This window comes from Prinia subflava, chromosome 2, assembly GCF_021018805.1.
Source record: "Prinia subflava isolate CZ2003 ecotype Zambia chromosome 2, Cam_Psub_1.2, whole genome shotgun sequence".
Classification (NCBI taxonomy): domain Eukaryota; kingdom Metazoa; phylum Chordata; class Aves; order Passeriformes; family Cisticolidae; genus Prinia; species Prinia subflava.
The window spans coordinates 33742732-33761118 of NC_086248.1; positions in this window are offsets into that span (position 1 = coordinate 33742732).

Genomic DNA, 18387 nt, shown 5'->3' on the forward strand with positions numbered 1-18387 from the left:
CTCCTAGCAGATCTACAGACCATGTGGGGTTGAACAAAATGTGGTGGGTTGAGTTCTTTCTACTGAAGCCGATCCACCTTTTTAAAGGAATTCAGTATTTACTAGGCCAGGCATGTTACTTTCTAGCCAAACCATTGGGGGCACTCTCTGGGAAATAGGAAAACCTGAGTTCTAAACTCTGCTGCTGGAGACTACTCTTTTACTTCGAGCTGCCATTTGATAAAACATACGAAGGCTCCAAGGCAAAGTGCAATGCTTGTACCTGTGTGGCAGCCAAACTGAGAACATCAGCCTTCTGGAAGAGTGTCTCCAGAGACACCCAAAAGCTTCCTTCAGAAGATTTTTCTGTTTCTTAATCTGGTTTGAATAGTCTGCTCCCATCCAGAGAGTCAGATTCCCATGCACAGCTAATCCATTCTCACCGAGTTGTTCTGTTTAGCCTGCTCTTTCCAGCAGTGACACTAACTAGGGAATTGATAGATTTTCTGGCAGGACACGTGGAATGTACCTGTTCCCTTCAAATCACGGTATGTCTAGACTCATATCCAAAAAAAATGCTTTACTGCTAAAAAAAGAAGCAAAGAATTTTTGGAAAAATATATTTAAAAAGAAGTAAAAAGCAAAAGATTAGATGTCTTTTTAGAGTTGTGAATTGCATAGGATGTGGTAAATTGTCTAGTCAGTGTTTGTCTACATGTGGTCTGAACATTTTTTATGGAGATCCTGGGTTTAAATACATATATTTTTTGAATAAAGATTAAAATCCCAAGAGTTGTGATGCCCATAGAAAATTACAGGGCGTTTTCTTCATCTACAAGATCACTAGCTTTTGTCATTTGTTTTGGGTACTGATTTACCCATAAATGTGAAATGGAAGAGTCACTCTACCAGAGACCTATATTGTGTTTTCAGTACAGCTGAGGAAGTTCAAAAAACATAGGCAGACTTTCTCTATTCCCACTGCAGTAAATGTACTTAACTTTAAAACTACAGGGTACTTTGTCCCAGGGTGTTTCAGGAATTAAATATTTTTCTGCAGTAACAGAAACTTCAGAACGACTCAGCAGTCTTTCATTTTGATATCTAATTTTAATCCTAACAATATCCTTTTTTCTGAAATGATAGAGTGAACGTTATCATTTCACACTTTCCTAGGTAAAAGAAATAACCATTTCTATGGGCAAGGCAAGATGCCTTTATTCACTTGTTAGTCTCCTAAAATGCCTCTTATTAAATTTCATAAGTACTTCTGATGCCCCATTACCTTAAGCAGAGAAAGGTCATCTTTGTCTGCTTAAAGAAATGCAGTCTTTCCAGAGAAATGTAGCAAACCCAGAGTCTAAAATATTCCTGGCAGGGTGAGGTTGTTCAGGCAGATTTAGGCAGATGCACATAATTCACAACATTCTTTGGGAATTCCTACCCAGTGAGCTTCTCTCACAGAATCTGTCCTAAGATTATTCTTAGTATTGTATCTGTCTTTTCCATCCTGTAAATGTTCAGATTTAAATAGTTATAAATGCAGCACAGGATATTGATACCAAATTCAAAGCAAGCCCAGCCAGAATATAAGAAACAGCACAGACAATTCAGTAAGTAGGTTTATTTCCCCTTCTTTCAAACTATTGGACTTAAACCTGCTAAGCTTACACTCAGTGCTTCTTAAAAGTGTACTCAATGTGTACTCTTATACCAGAACATGGAAGCATGAATAACATACCTGCAACAGAAATTTAAACCATAGAATTACTATTCAGGACACTGCATACTTTTTTGCCCTAAATTTGGGTTCTATTAACATCACCATTGGCCTGCAACAACAGTAGATCTTCCTTCAGCTTGAAACCTGCTGCTGTAGAGCAGATTAACCTAACTACTTGATTTTAGAAGTGGGATTTCCTTCCTTTTTTCTTGCATCAATTTAATTATTTTGACTGGAGAAAATGTTACGGACTTACTGAAGAATAATAGTAATCACCAGAGCTCTACAAACTCCCACTAATCCTTGCTTTAATGCAGTCCCAAATTACTCAGCAAGGTATTTTCATATGTAGTTCAGACACTCTCCCATGCTGTGAATATTTTTCAAAAAAAATTAAAATAAACAACCAACCAACAACAACAACAAGCCACTTTTTTTTTTTTTTGCTTTTTCTCCAAACTTAACAGAAATTAAATTTATCTACTAAGGCCTTCTCCACCCAATTTCAACATGTTTTTGGGGACCTTTTTATGACTGGATGGTAAATGGGTTCCCTGGGCAGCCTGAGTCCAGAGAAAGCATTTCCACAAAATATAGTGGCTAACACTACTGTGACCCAGAAATTGCACACAGGCACTCCTCAGTGCTTAGGAAAAGCATGGCCAGAGGAAAACAAAATGCACTCAGATGCTAAAATTACTCATGACAAGCTGAGGTAAATATTTTAATCAGAGAAAATTTCTCAGAAGTCATGTAAAAAACACTGAGAGGTCACAGGCACTGTGAATGCTGTATCAGATGAAGGGGTTTGGGGAACATACTCTAATATTGCAGGGTCAGAGGAATGTAGAGGCAGTCCTAACATCTATACAAGACTGGTGCCAGGACACATGGGAGGCAAAAGAGGGTTTTCACTCACTATGAGGAGTGCTGTTTTGAACCACCACTGAGTTAAACTGGGAGCTCACAGAAATATGATGCTGGAAATGAAGATCTTTTAGAATCTCTTTGTGCCTTCCTACCGACCTTGCTTCCCCTTCCTGGATAGGTTCATTCTCATGTCTTAAACCTCTCCATACATTAGAGCATAAACAATGAAGGTGAATGGATAATAGACCCAGGTGGGTGACGCATTCAGACCTATTCAGCTATAAAACTGAAGACAAAAATTACTTTGAAATAACTAAAGATTACACAGTGCATTCCTTACTTTCAGCTGCATGTATTTCTGAATACACTGAATAAAACCAGGCTATGTGCTCAAGCATTATACCCTCAAGACCAGCTGTGGGACATGGGGGGAGAAATATAAAACTAAGTATAACTAATGGAAAGTTTATCCTTGAGAAACATATTGACATATTTCAGGGTTAATTAACATAAAGAAAGAAGGTACCACACTCAGCACTGTCAACTTCAAGAAGGGCATCATCACATTCCAGTGGAAAATATTTTTCTCTGTTTACCCAAATACATAATCCTAAAAAATTGCTACTTTTGACTACACTGTCATGATAGGAGTCAGGGACTTGTGCTTGAACAGTGCTCAGCCCTCATATAGTGAGCATTGCAGTCAGAACCTGCTGGCAGCTCTTTCAAGCTCTTCAAGTACATATCTTTTTATGAGTTTTTATGACTACTTTCACAAACAAAACATAGCTAGCAAATGGAAAATAATAGATAGAGATACACAGATTTTGTAAACTGCAAAGGTGCACTTACATAAAGCAAGGACATTCCAACAATTAATAAATGTTCCCCACCTTATCCAAATGAAGGAAGACAAAAAGACAGGTGAGAGGAAAGTTGGTACAATTAAACATACAAAGCAGAGGAAACGCAGTTCTGTGTTGTTCCTGCTCCACTGCTGCCATGACTCACTGCAGTGTCCTTGTTCTGCAAGGACCACAGCTGAGAAGGGGATGTGATGTTCCACATCCTTGTGCTAAACCCATACACAGCAAGACTAAGACATAGAAAACACCTTAGATATCCTTGTATTTGTTTCTGATCAGTTATTATTTTGTGCCTTTTTTATTCAGTTGCTTTGTCGGTTTAGCAAGAATTGAATAACTTCAAAGTGAAAGGAAAAATATTATGTGCACGTGAAAATAACTCATAGATTATGGCTGTTGCAACAGGTCAGATTAAGTCCTGAAAAATTTTTGTGGCTTGCTGGACTTAGACTAAAAAATTAATTAATTTGTTCATTATAGACGTTTAATACAAGAACTGTTTGAGGACTAGACTTGAACAGATTCTTTTGAATCATCAATACTGCATATACTTACTGTGTTGGTTACACTTTGCTTGTGTGATTTCTGAAGCAGTATATTACCCTCTTGCTGCAATTATATCCAATTGTATCAATGTGTATTTTCATATAGCATTCCTTAAACTGGTTTTAAATTTTTGCTGTTATCTAAGTTGTCTCTCCATTTCTGAGAGCCCAATGGGAAAAAGCCTTCTTTGACCCTTTTGTTGTTGCCATTCTGCATTTTTGAATCAGACTTCCTTATTTGCTTAGCACAATACACATCTCACGTTTTGTCCTGGGTTGAGGACTAGACTTGAACAGATTCTTCTAAATCATCATATTTGGCCAGCACTCTACCCATTTTTGATTGTAACAGATGTATATAATTTATGAGAAATATTTGACAGTGAGGAAAAGCTCTCAACATATCCAAGAAGCACAACTACTACAATTAGTATTTTCTTAGCTAACGATAGTTTCCAAAGCTAAATAATTAAATATTGCTGTGTATGTCTGTCTCTTAAAAGAGAACTACAAAAATAATTTTCCATGACCAGAACTTCCTTTCATCTTCTCCTATTAAAAGAGCACAAGGCAAAAACTGAATGGAGAAATAAATTAAAAAAAACTTTGAAGATTTCCATGAACAGTGATAGAAATAAAAAATAATTTCAAATTATACTAGACCGATACACCAATTACTCCACCATCAGGAAACAAAGTTAGGTTTATCTCTGCATTTCAAGGAAATCAAGCCACAGAGGTCAAGGAGGTTGGGTGAGGGAGCAAGAGAACATTTTTCAAAGTCATCCTCTAATTTGGAGCCAAGGTCAATGATTTAAACTTTATTGCTCATCTTGAAACCAAATTCACAATGAGCATAGGTGGAACCATCCCAACTAGCAATTACCCAGAGCCAGGCAAGCAAGAACTGCAGAAGTAACTATAGCTGCAAGAGAATTCGTGTTTTCAAAGCATGACATCAGCCCTGCCAATTTGCTAGCCACTGCTCACTTCTGATGGTGATAACTTGCTAAGCCACAATACTCAGCCACATGCCGAGCATCGAGCTCTATCGGGAAGCTGCCACGAGTTGTTGTACCACTAAGAAATTTCAGCTGCAGCCAAGACTTGAACACTCAACTCTCCTACAGTTCAGAACCTGATCCTCTATGCCACAGTCAAAACCAAATAAAAGATGACCTGGTTACTGCTGTCTGTATGGCGTTTAGTGCATCTTTACCAAGGAACACACACAGCTTCAGCCTTGCAAGTATGTGAGTGGAGAACTTTCTTTGCAGAGATAAATGGTTTTGTAGGAAAGAAAAGAATGTATAATGACTGCATTTCAGGAGTTCTGATGAAACCTTCCTTCCACCATACAGTGAATCCCATTTCTATGTAATTATGTGGTTCACTGTGCCTTTTCTTTAGCTCAAATTTAATGCAACCCGTGCAAATTGGTGTCATCTTAGTGCTTATTACGGTAAAATATTGACCTCAGCATGCTGAGTCATGAAACAGAGTTTGTAGAAAAGGTTACAATATGCTGTATGTTCAGGAATCCCATGCTCAGTCAAGTTTCTGCTGCAGACATTTAGTTTTGGGTTCGAAAGGAGACTGAGGGCTGTGTTCCAGAGCACTGAATTCAGAACTTTCCCATTCGAATGACTAAATTGGTGCCAAATACAGTGAGATTTTATCTATCTAGACAGAAAACAGGCACATCAATGAAAATACACTTGGAAAAATGTGTTTTTGCAGGGAAATCCCTAAATTATCAACTTGCAACAAAAAACAGAGGCTGAAGTGAGGCTGTGAATATTGGAATTAGCAGGTTTCTAAATGGGCTTGTTAGGAGTGTATCACAGAGTGGTTGATGTTGTGGAGAGGACGTCTGGAGATCATCTCCACTGTGACTAAACACACAGTGATCTCCCAGGGCTTTCTTTTTCTTTTTCTTTTTCTTTTTCTTTTTCTTTTTCTTTTTCTTTTTCTTTTTCTTTTTCTTTTTCTTTTTCTTTTTCTTTTTCTTTTTCTTTTTCTTTTTCTTTTTCTTTTTCTTTTTCTTTTTACAAAATATCTTGGGGGAGAGAAAAAATTGCAGCACTGTTACTGTTAAAGCATGCTGAAGCTATGGCAACAAGAAGAAAGAAGCCACACTTCTTTTCTTCACCTCACCTTCCTCTTTGCTCCCCACATCAAGAAAAATTTCAAGGTTGCATTTGGCATTTCTAAGAGTTAAAGAGGAGGCAGTATGAGATATGAGGTCAGATTTTCCTTTTCTTTCTAGCCCTTCTTATAAGAGTTTTGGAAGTATTTAGTGTTTTTAATTAGCAGTAGCAATAATAAAATTTATCTGTTGAATTTGTACAATTGTAACAAGAACTTAGTCCTATTAAATTCTATTTATATTTTCTCCCTTCAGTTAACTGTTACTGATAATATATTATCTGAAGTTGAAGTTATGGAGTTTTTTGTGCCAAACACTTTTAAAATTATACAGGCTTTTGATGGATATTTGCCCTTTCAAAGCTGAATCAGGATACTAGAAAACTGTGATTTCTTGGAAAAGGTCAACAAGAAGTTTTGTGTATAACAGGTAAGAATGCCAGCTTACAGACAGCCATGTCTTTGAGGCTTTTGGGAGATGCTGATGTGACTATCTGTCTTGGGTTGTAAAATGTAACCAAAAACGTGCATTCTATTTTCATCTGTTGGAACCCTTTGGGAGATATTGTTCTTTATCTCTTGTAACTCCAGGGGAGAAGAGGGCAGATGCCTTCTCTTAATGGGACACCTGATAACACCAGATAAGGCAGTGCCTTCTTATCTCTTCCCCCACCCACCCTCCTCTGAGGGACATCACCTGTGAATGGGCCATTTAAGGCCTCTCACATGACTGATAACATTGCCTCATTCCATTGTGAGATGCTCCACCCAGTGGGAGGAGCCAAAGCCTTTCCACCAGCATAAAACCAGCAATCCCAAACACCAAGGTAGCCTGCTTCCACTGGATTCCCAGAGGACACCTGGACCCTTTCTTGAGGATCATCTCTACTTCAAGGAGCCACATCTGTCACTCCAGAAGGACTTATCTTGGACTGCTTCCAACACCCTGACAACAGGGTGTCAGGTTTGCATTCTGACTCTGTCAGTGGTCCTTTGTACTATTGCTTTTTTTTTTTTTTTTTTTTTTTGTTTCTTCTCTCTCTATTAAATTGTATTTCTGACTTGGAGTCTCACCAGTTTTGCTTTCAAACCAGTAGCTATCCCATCCTCAGGTAGTGCACATGTAAATAGCTAATTCTTCTAAAATAATTCTCTGAAATACCAAGTTAGCTTTTAAGCCCCCTATTATCCATAACCATGCAGTTCTCCGTGTGCCAAAGGAAATTCTAAGCTCATGGAGTGCTGCATAGAGTATCACCATGACAAGGCTCTTGCTGATGAGTGGTGGGGGTTTTCATGTGTTAAACATGAGGAATTCTCAAAGAACAATAATAAAGACAGCCTATGAGTGCTACTGACATCAGTCCTGAGAGACCCTCAAGCCATCACTGACCTCAGCCATACTCTCCAGTTAAACATATTTAAATATTCGCTATGTCACAGATCCAGCTAATTGTTGTTTTCAGAAATAAGACAGTCTGTCAGAGCAGTTAATAAAACTGAAGATGCCAAAAAGACATTGTCTTGTTCTTCAGTTATAGGAATGCCTTTAGCTCTTTGCTATATAAGCAAAAAACCCTGCATTGCCAGCTTCTAACTTCTCCCTTGGAAACCTAAGTGCTCTTTGTATGAAACTCACAATTCCTTACAGAATTACAGGGAAGTATTTAATAGACCTTAATGAAATGTGGTGGGAACTACACCAATTCTGCCACTCTAGCAGAAGAATAATTTCACTAGAGAACTAGGGACAGTTAAAACTGCTTGTAAAAAGGAGCAAAATTCATCAACAGCTGCTACCAAATAGAAATGCTATGAGAACTTCATCACTACATATGTTAAATAGTGTGTTTTAAAATAATGTTAAAATTAATTGCATTTGAACCCAAAGTAACACTCTCAAGGTCATGGGAAATCAGGCACGAAAGATGAGCTATAACTTCTGTATGTAAGAAAGAGCCTTTTTTGTGGTACACTCACTTGTCCAGCTCAGTCCCCAAGGCAGTGAACATGACAGTATTAAACGGGGTCTGATTTGAGAATGAACATTCAGGAAGAAGCTAAAAGCAAAGAGCTGAGGCACAACTGAAGACAATGTGATTGTAATCAAAAAGTCACCTGATGATTACCCACTCAAATACACCATTTGAGAAAAGGAATATGTGGATAATTAAGACTATTACTTTTCCAAATACATCAGTGGGGGAATTTACATTTAGAGTTTTCTGAAATACCGAGAAAATCATTATTGTCATTTACACTATCTGAACCCCCTTGGATAAGCTGGGTGTCCTATTTCCTTACACAGGGTGTTATTAGAAAGCAGTACAGATTTCTCCAATGTCTAAACAAGCATATGCTTGTTGGATTTATTGTCAATTTACATATAAAACCTGATCTTCCTACTTCATGTGAAAACCACAGTTTCCTAATAAACACTGTGTATTTTAACATTAAAGGCCTTTAAAAAAAATTGGAACAAATCTTTCTTCCTTGGCATAGAGCAAAGAAAAAATAGGGTTTTTTTCCCAGAAAAAATATCAAAACAAATTAAATTCAGTACTATATGCACTTGTAAAAACACCGTCTTCCTATTTTCAAATAATCCATATATATGTAAGAGCAAAAGGTTGTTCAGGATTTTATTGTGTATCCTATATTGACCAAGGCCACTATTGATTTCAGGAAGGAATCAATAGGGAGTGAAGGGGACCAAGGTTGAAGGTTTCATAGTTACCAGCAAAGCAAATAAATGGCAGTCAGCCCACACAAAAGGACAAGAAATATTTTAATTTCACTGTAGGTGTAATAAGGTGCATTGCTTTAAGTATGAAACTCTTTTCTGGGCTAGCATACTGCCAGCAACAGAGAAAGTGCTGCCACTTCCCAGCGGAGCTCAGTGAAGGAGGAACAATTTTGCCCAAGTAAACTTGAAGGAATGTCATTGTGAGAAATGATACAGAGGTATAGGTTTTAAATATCCTAAAATGACCACTTGTTAAATTTGCTACTCAGAAAACCCACAAGTGAAGAAGCAGTTTGGCTTAGTCTTAAGCAGATGAGATGTGGTTTGCAATGGTATTTTGAAAAGTTGCTCTGTAATTATGACTATTATATATTCAAATTTAGCATTTAGAAGAATGAAGTAGATTTAATTAAAAAAAAAAAAAGGAAGCTTGTTAAAAACAAATTAAAAGGAAGACATAAAAGTCAGAACCACTGAACAACAATAAACAAAGGCATTTAAAGTTAGATTTCCTCCAAAAAGCAGAAGCCTTATCTGAACAACGGAAACAAAAAAGAGGATAAATTCAGATTAAAAAAAAATAAGCCATAAAAGGCATATGAAAACAGATTTTGAAGATTAATTCAAGTAAATAAGAACTTCTTTCCTCCCTGGCAGGAAATTTGTACAGTCCACAGACCTGATAGATCTAAAGAAATGTAAAGTCATAAAGAAAAATTTAGATGATTTTTCTTTATGCACATTTGTTTAAGAAAAGCTTAGAGAGATTCAAAGAGGCTTTCTTTATAAGGGTCAAGTTTGGTGAACTACCAAAAGGTCAGTAGGGAACATCTATGAACAGACTGATAAAATAAATGCTAAAGAACCATTTGTGTTCCATTGCATTTAACAGCAAGTAGTACAATAGCCAAACTATGAGACTACTGAATTTCTGCTGTAGTGGTAACCTACTGACGAACTCTTCCTCAGGAGTGGAGAGTATCAGCTGTAAAAAAATCCTTTAAAGAGGGATTGAGAGAGGGTGCAAATAATGTACACCAGAAAGTCTGACTTCTGTGTATATGGAGCTCTTAGAAATTACGGATCTGCTCAACATTTAATATCCTGGTAATACTGGAGCAGCTTTTGCAGTAGAAAGTCAAGTCACAGGTATTATATATGCCTAGGTATTAGGATTCACTAAAGGCTCAGTAGGTATATTGACAATGACAGTCTGATTTACAGGCCTGCATGAATTTTCAGAAAACTGTTGACAAGAGAGCTCTCCATCAAGTTGCAAGAAACAAACCAGTCATGATATAAGGAAGAAAGAAAGGCTTATGGTATATTTGCAGCTAATTAAAAACTGGGAGTGGCCATAAAATAAAGAAATTACCTCAGGAATTGTTTAGAAACTAAAACTGTTCAATAGATTCATACATGAACTTCTGAATAAGTCATGAATTTATAGATGATATAAAGTTAATCAGGATAGTAAAATTTCAAGTTGTCTTTACAGAAGAGTTACATGATATAGCACAGCTTTTTGTACTCTTTCTAAGCATTCATTCTTGGTGGCTCAGACAGAAATCTGCAATAAAATGTCTTGGGTCTTGTCTTAACAACTGCATTGCTCTCCCAAAAAGATGGACACAAAGGTAAAAAATTACACACAGATGAGCTAAAGTACATAGCAACATTTCAAGAAGGGAATGATGAAAAGGATTGAACATTCTTTCTTCAATATAACCGCTGCTCAACCAGCTTTTGTGCATAACTTACTGTCATTTATTTTTGAAACTACTATACTGAGCATTCAAGGCAGTTACAGAATGTATCCCCTTTAACAGATTGCCCCTGCATGACAAAGAATCAGTATAGAAATACTTTTAAATTACAGAAATTTCATACACTCATTTTCCAGACTTCAGATTTCTAGCAACTGCCAAACTTTGTCACAAGGCCAGGATTTTCGAATACTCAGCCTTCCTTTCCAGCCCCTTTACCCCTGAGCAGCTCCAAAAACACTTTCTGAAATAATAATTTGTTAAAAAAAATCAGGTTGTATTGTCACAAAAAAAAAAAAACCCAAAAAAAAAAAAAAAAAAAACCAAAAAAAAAAACAAAAAAAAAAAAAAAAAAAAAAAAAAAAAAACACCAAAAAAAAACCCCTGATACATCAGTCCTACTGAAGATACTGAAAAATCTCACATGATAATCAGACAGTCAAAATAAGAAGCAAGATTTTGTGTGTGTGTGTGTGTAAAAATGCTTGTTTCTTTCCTTTAAGCTTTGCAGTTTCATCCTCGGCAGCAGGTGACAGATGCTCACCATTTCTCACTAAAAACATAAAAGAGATTCAAAACTGTGTTCTATAAATGCTCAAGACAATGAGATTTCTGTTTGCATGATAACCAAAACAAAAGGTCAAGGTTTCATGTTTACTTTAATGTCTCAGAAGTGTTCTTGTCAGTGGTCTTTCCCAGCTGCCGTGTTTCTGTCTATAATGTGCATTGCTGTGTAACAACAGCTACATGATGGAAAATAGGTCTAGTTTTTGGTTTGCAGGACAAATGCATTTCACATCAGCCTCACTGGATACTGCAATTTGCATCATGAACCCAAATATAATGAAAAATACAAAAGAAATATAGGAAAAATTGTAACTCCACAGCTGTAGTTGAAAACATTTGCAAAAGTGCTATAAAGAATAACCAAACAGAAGTGTTCTACTGCCACTGATAAATGTCTGCAGTCCATTACATTTTGCAGGATCACAAGGAGTCAGTCCTCTTACCCATGACTACTCCTGCTGCCCTTGCAGAGGTGTCAAGAAAATAGAGTTGTGCAGAGGGAAAACTCAAGTGCAAGTTGTGCAGAGGGAAAACTCAAGTGGTTGAAAATGTATGTGATTGTAATGTTCTTTAATCTTTGCATACTTTGTACAGTCTGCAAAACTGCCAGTGAGAGCAATGACACCCAGGTGATAAGCAGAGTGGAGGGAAACATTCAGTGATATGTGTGGTTGTGACATTTCCTCACTTTGTGAAGAAACAACCATGATTAGACCTTTTGAATAGACAAAGTGCCCTGAATGTCCTTGCAGGCCCATCTTTCACTTCCAGGGACATACAGTTGGGCTGCATTCACACCAAATAAGGGTTGCTGACTTAAATTCACCTCCACTCACATTTCAGAATATATCTTCACCCTGTGACCTTCATGCAAATACCCAGTATTAAATCTCCAAGTGTCACTTTTAACTAATAACCTGCAATTAGCGTTTGATGGCCCATCAATGCATTATGCAGTTCCTTCCTCTGGGAGAATTCTCTCTTTCTTTAAATTGCCAGAATTGAAAGAATTATGTTCTAATCCCCTGACTTCATCCAGTTCATTTTGAAACTTAATGTTTTTCATTTAAATCCCCTACTGGGAGCTCATTCACTTCCATGGCACCAGCACAGCTAGGCTGCCTTGATTAATTACCAGCACTTACACTTCTACTTCAGTAAATCTCAGTACGATGTCTAATAACTGGAAAGATTTAAACAAATGCTTTATGTCATTTCAAATCTGAATCTCCAAAGAATTCTACAAAATTGAAAAAAGGTAAGGGGCTACAGAGAGCCTGTGTTTAAGATCTGAGAGTGTGTGAGGTTCAGAGCTCATTCGATGCCCAAGCTACTAAATCAAATTCATACTGGAAAGCCAGCTCAGAGGCTATACAATTCATCCAATAGGTAACACAGGTTTAGGAATCAAATTACACTTTCAGCCCCAGAAATGCAACAGAGATGGCAGATTTACAATTTCTAACATAGAGGAGATCTATCCTGAATATCAATGGGTTAACATAGGAGAGGAAGCTCATGCAACTGGAAAAGATTAAACTTTCACCTGAAGTCTACTGTGGTGGCCAACATGCAGAACAGTTATTATAAGCCAGTTTTGTAAATGAATTTTCACAAATGAATAAAAACTTACAAAGAAAAACAAACAAAAGAAAACAAACAAAGAAACAAAACCAACAAAAAATGTAACCAACTAACCAACTGAAAAATATTCCCAACTGAGATTCAGCTTGATTATCCTTTACCTACAGGACAGCCTGGGTAAGAAGTCTAAGATTAGTGACAGGAAACAATCTAAACAATGGGAGTTTTAGAAGAAAAATGTAGATATTCTTTTCCCAAAGTATATCCTCATTTTTGTTTGCTAATTAGCTATGATGGGCAGATAAAAGCCCCTTGCTAATACTTAGCTGAACGTCTCTTTCCATTCAGTGGCTGGCATAGAGATGGAAAGAGAATCTTCTTCAGAGTCCTCAGATTAAAGCTGCATTTTTGCTCATGCCAGTTAGAGCAGCAAACATTTATTAAGGTATGAAGGTACCTCACACTGTACAATCAAATGGTCAACGATATTTTGATAAGTTTGACCTTCAGCAATTTCTTCTGCAGAGGAATTAGTTCACTGAATGAATGTTTTCTCCATCAATCTCCCCATTCACTCATCTCTGTCTCAAGCATACATTTTTTTCCATGATGTATCACTGCCACCAACTCAGATGCTCTAGGCAGGGGATCACATACACAACTTTGTGGTCAGCCAGTCCAAAGGCTGGTTTGCCCTAACCTTCTCTGAAAGTATAAAATGTACATGTAATTACAATCAGACCTTGATAAAGACAATTTCTGTATGCCCATTATGACTCTTGTGAGCTACCCAAAAGTCCAGGCTCAGATACTTCCTGAATTGGAGACTTCTGGGAAAACAGAGATAAAATTTCCAGTCTAATTTTTTACATGTGTGTTTAAAATGTATATAATTACAGTAACATACACAGGCCAATAAAATTAAGTTCCCTGTTTAAAAAATGAAGATTATCCATTTTGTTTTTCCTAAGTGTCCTTGTTAGTTGAATGTTGTGTTACATTTTCCTAAAACTAACCTTTTCAAAAATCTGTAATTATCTTGAAATATGTTTCCTGAGTTATGATAAGGAATGGATTATATTAAAAATGGGATGATGACTCAATTTATATCCTAGGTCTGATCCACCTTTAAAACTGTCTTTGGTTTTGCTTTCTGGATGCTTAGCAAGATAGAATATTTTTCTCTTTCTAAGGACATGATTTAATGATTTATTGAGAGTCCTTAACTCCCACTGAGGTCAAGACTATCACACAAGGCCAGATCCCAGCAATACCTTAAAGGGAGCTGGAAAATTTCTGCCAAGGCATCACTACATTAGAAACAAGGTTAGGAAAAAAGTGGCTTTCAAAAGTGACTTTTGCTTCCCAAGTAAAACTACACCTTTCTTGGACTGTACTTCTCTTTAGGCGTTTTTTTGGCCAAATATTGTCATTTTATCTTTTTGCAATTTTTGTCTTTTTGGAATTCAGGTTTATGCCTATAATAGTCAAAGTTGGCAGAGCATTTCTTTCATGAAATACAAGAGAGAGAGAGAGACAGACAGACAGTTTGGAATGAGTTTGTCCTGGTGTGGTCCCCTGAAGATCAAAAGGTTTTCAGCTTTCCTGGATGCTACAACATTGCTGATGGTGTCACACAGCAAAATCATACACTGATATTCTGCCAGAGAAGTCAAGTACATCTACTGGCCCTGCCTGGCATTTGCATCAGGAGCACAGGCAGCTTGTTTCTGCCTTGTGCTAGCAGAGGGGTGACACTGCTGACTAGGCAGCAACTCCCTTTATTGCAACACCTACCAATAGCCCTGCTTTCAAAAACTGTAATTATCTGCTTCCACTCTGATGGGCTGATAAACTAGGCTGATTTTGGACAATATAAGAACAAGGTGGTAGTGCTGGACTGCCAAATGGAGCTCCCACAGGGAGCATGAGGGTACTGAGCCAGGATTCTTCATCTGGGAACAGTGCAAACCAAACCCCTTGGCATTTGTTCTAGTGATTGTTTATTCTGTACCTCTGCTTTCTGCCATAGCAAATCCATGGGTTTCTGCTGGGCTTTCCTCATCCCAGTGACAATTCCCACACAATGCTAGGCAACAATTGACAAGATCTTTGTTTTCCTGCTCCAAGGGCGAGTTTCTCAACAATGTCTTCATGAACACTTGAACTAGAGAAGACAGTTTCCAGCCAGCTAGCTCAGCTTCATTAACAAAAATTTATTTTCATTAAATCCTTTTTAATTCTAACCACTAGACTAGCAGCCAAATAAGTGACAATTACTTATGGACCATGGGATTAGTTACAGACACAGTGTCACCCATGTAGATACAAAAAGCACAAATTACTTAAGCCTAAATATCTGCCAGCAAGTAAGAATCTCACTTTGAAAAGGCATAATACTGTTAATAGGTTCAATCCCAGAAAGATACAGAGTGTGAAATTAATAGATCTGAGCTCAGCAGGAGTGCTTTATTTTATACCCACTGCTGAGGTGGAAAACTGTTCCTAAAGCATTGTCCCTGTTCTTCTTCCTCTTTCCTCCTGGTATTCTGTGCCCTACCAGCAGACTTACTACTCAGGGAGACATACTATTCCTGTATAATTTGGCTGTTCTGCCTCATACCTTGACATTTGGGAAGGTTAAAATAACAAAACAAATCAAACCAAAAAAACCCATACCACACACACAGAAACACAAACAAATAAACATATCAACTGAAAAGCACCCCTGAATTCACTTCTATTAAAACCTCAGGATATACATAACTTGGGATAAATAACATAGGAAGTTTACAAACAAGCAAATCTGTCTAATTATGAAAAAAATTGATAGAAATAATTCTTATATCAATGAAGCCAGCTGCATATCTCTCCAGGCAAACAACACCACCATCACTATTCAGGTGTGTAAATACCTCCTTTGTACTTAGCACTTTTAAATTATGCTGAGCTATAGGTGTTAGTTACATCTATATTGGTAAAATAAATTTATTAGCCATGGCTGTGTTAACAAATTGTTGAGAAATAATTTTTGAAATTAAACAGATCTATGCCAGGAGGGTTTCTAGTAATTTAACTGAAGAAAAGGTCAGGGTCCAAAAAAGAAGCCTGAGTATTACCAAAAATTCATCTGCAGCAAATCAGCTCAAATTGCAGAATGGGCTGCAATGGCTCTGACAGGCAAAGGGACTCATCTTGCCTCACAACAATACATGATGAAAACACACAACTCTTGAAGCTTGGAGGTTAGCCACAGGTTGTGCAGAGCTGTAGCAAGTGGCATTACAGGGAACGGTCGCTCTTGGGCTTGCTTCACAGGAGGTGCACGTCTGCAAGGAGAGGCTGTCTGCACACAGCTCTTCAACCAGATGTAACTTAAACCAGATCATGTGGGTCTAACTCAGCATTTCTCACCTTCCTGCACTGTACCAGAGGTGCTGGCAAGCAGTCAGGGGTGACAGATCTTGCTGCCCTCTTTTAAGTCTGTTTGGAAACAGATGTGCAGCTTCAGATCGAGGAATCCACCCCCATGCTCAAAGGGGAGGTAATGCCAAGCTGCCAGTACTCCTCCTTTCTCCTCACCTGAACCATACTTCTAGCTCCTTGTTGAGAGCTACCTATTTATTTATTAGGTAGGTTTACTTTAGGTAACTACCAGTGATTGCAGTGTAATGACTGGAGCGAGCAGTAGCTTTAAAAAGAACAAGCTTTATCAACTTTGTGCAATCACCCTTTGAGTGCCAATCAAACATTGGAAACAGAGGCATAAAGAAGAGACAGATTGTCAGCAAGGGTATACAGTACAACAAAGTAGTCTTGGGAAGTGCTAGGCCAAATTCACAAACCCTCTGCCACTGACAGTTTATGAAAATATACCTGTCTGAAATAGTATTTTTGTCCCTCTTATTTCCCCATTTCTACATTTGTCATTTCATCATCATTCCCACTTTGTACCAAGATCACAAAATCCTAATTATTACCTCCCTTTTGATCACCTCATGGCCCCCAACATCCATGCACCCTGGGCAGCACTTCTGTTGTGCTCATCCTTCCAACAGTTTTTTCTCCAGTACTTCTGGACAAGTCAAGCCCCTTCCCTGGTGTTCTTGTTGAAGAGTAATTCTGATCATTATCTCATTTGGAGAAAAGAGAAAGCAAAGTTAGGGTATAACAGGATCTGTTTAGTGCCTGAAATGTGTCTTATGCTTACAATTATTAACACTGATTGCATATTATCAAACGCCTGCCAGTATTTCCTAGTGGATGGACCTGTCAATCATCAGGAGTTTCCTACCAGTAGCTTTTTTTTTTTTTTTTTCTTTAATACCCTTATTTTTCTTCTCAGTGAATTAAGTAGACTGTGAGCCCTCCCACCACTTAGAGGTTTCACACTGGTTATCAGGACTGGCAGCACTCAAAGCACAGGAAATGGGGTGCAGTGACTGTGGATGCCACTGTGGATGTCACACATGCATGTGGAACATGACAGCTAAAAGTAACAGTGTGCATGAACCTGAAGTTCATGAAACATGCTTTTTTACCCTTCTTTATTTGTGTACTCTTCCTCTTAGATATATTAGTTTCAAGCATAACAAGTTTTTGGGAAGCTGCAGTCAGAAAAGCCGCCTTTTGCACTTTCTAAACATAATCCGGAGAATCATTAAGGAAAGAAGAGCTTCTGCTTACAAGTTTTTCTTGCTCTTTGTAATTCTAATGATTGAAGTTGGTTACACTGTAAATTAATGGATTTATTTTTTCTATCATGTGTCACTATATAATCTTAAATAATCCAAATTCGTTCTCTTTATGCAGAAAATGAAGGGAAGGGAAGGGAAGGGAAGGGAAGGGAAGGGAAGGGAAGGGAAGGGAAGGGAAGGGAAGGGAAGGGAAGGGAAGGGAAGGGAAGGGAAGGGAAGGGAAGGGAAGGGAAGGGAAGGGAAGGGAAGGGAAGGGAAGGGAAGGGAAGGGAAGGGAAGGGAAGGGAAGGGAAGGGAAGGGAAGGGAAGGGAAGGGAAGGGAAGGGAAGGGAAGGGAAGGGAAGGGAAGGGAAGGGAAGGGAAGGGAAGGGAAGGGAAGGGAAGGGAAGGGAAGGGAAGGGAAGGGAAGGGAAGGGAAGGGAAGGGAAGGGAAGGGAAGGGAAGGGAAGGGAAGGGAAGGGAAGGGAAGGGAAGGGAAGGGAAGGGAAGGGTTCTTTAGCTTTATTAAAGGAGGATCATTTTAGGGAAAAAAATCTGATCTTTGTAAACATAATGAAGTTTTAGAAGTTGAAACCAAACCCAAAAATAGAAAGGCAATTGTATAGTTTAAAATGTGTGTGTTATTCTTTGTTCATAATATCACAAATAAAAGATGTGTCAAGTGACAGTTAGGCTAATCTTTCACAAGAGAACTGCAGTATGCACCAACATAAAACTGAGACTATCTACAAAACTTGACCACTTGCTTTCGTAAGTAACGGCCTTCTGTTTTAAAGACTTCAATTTGTTGACAAGAAGGAAGTGGTAAGCCAGAGTGATTGAAATCTATGATCCATTACCACAGATGGAGCTGATGCACAGTCAGTGTAAAAATAGAGAGTAGTAAAACAGAAAAT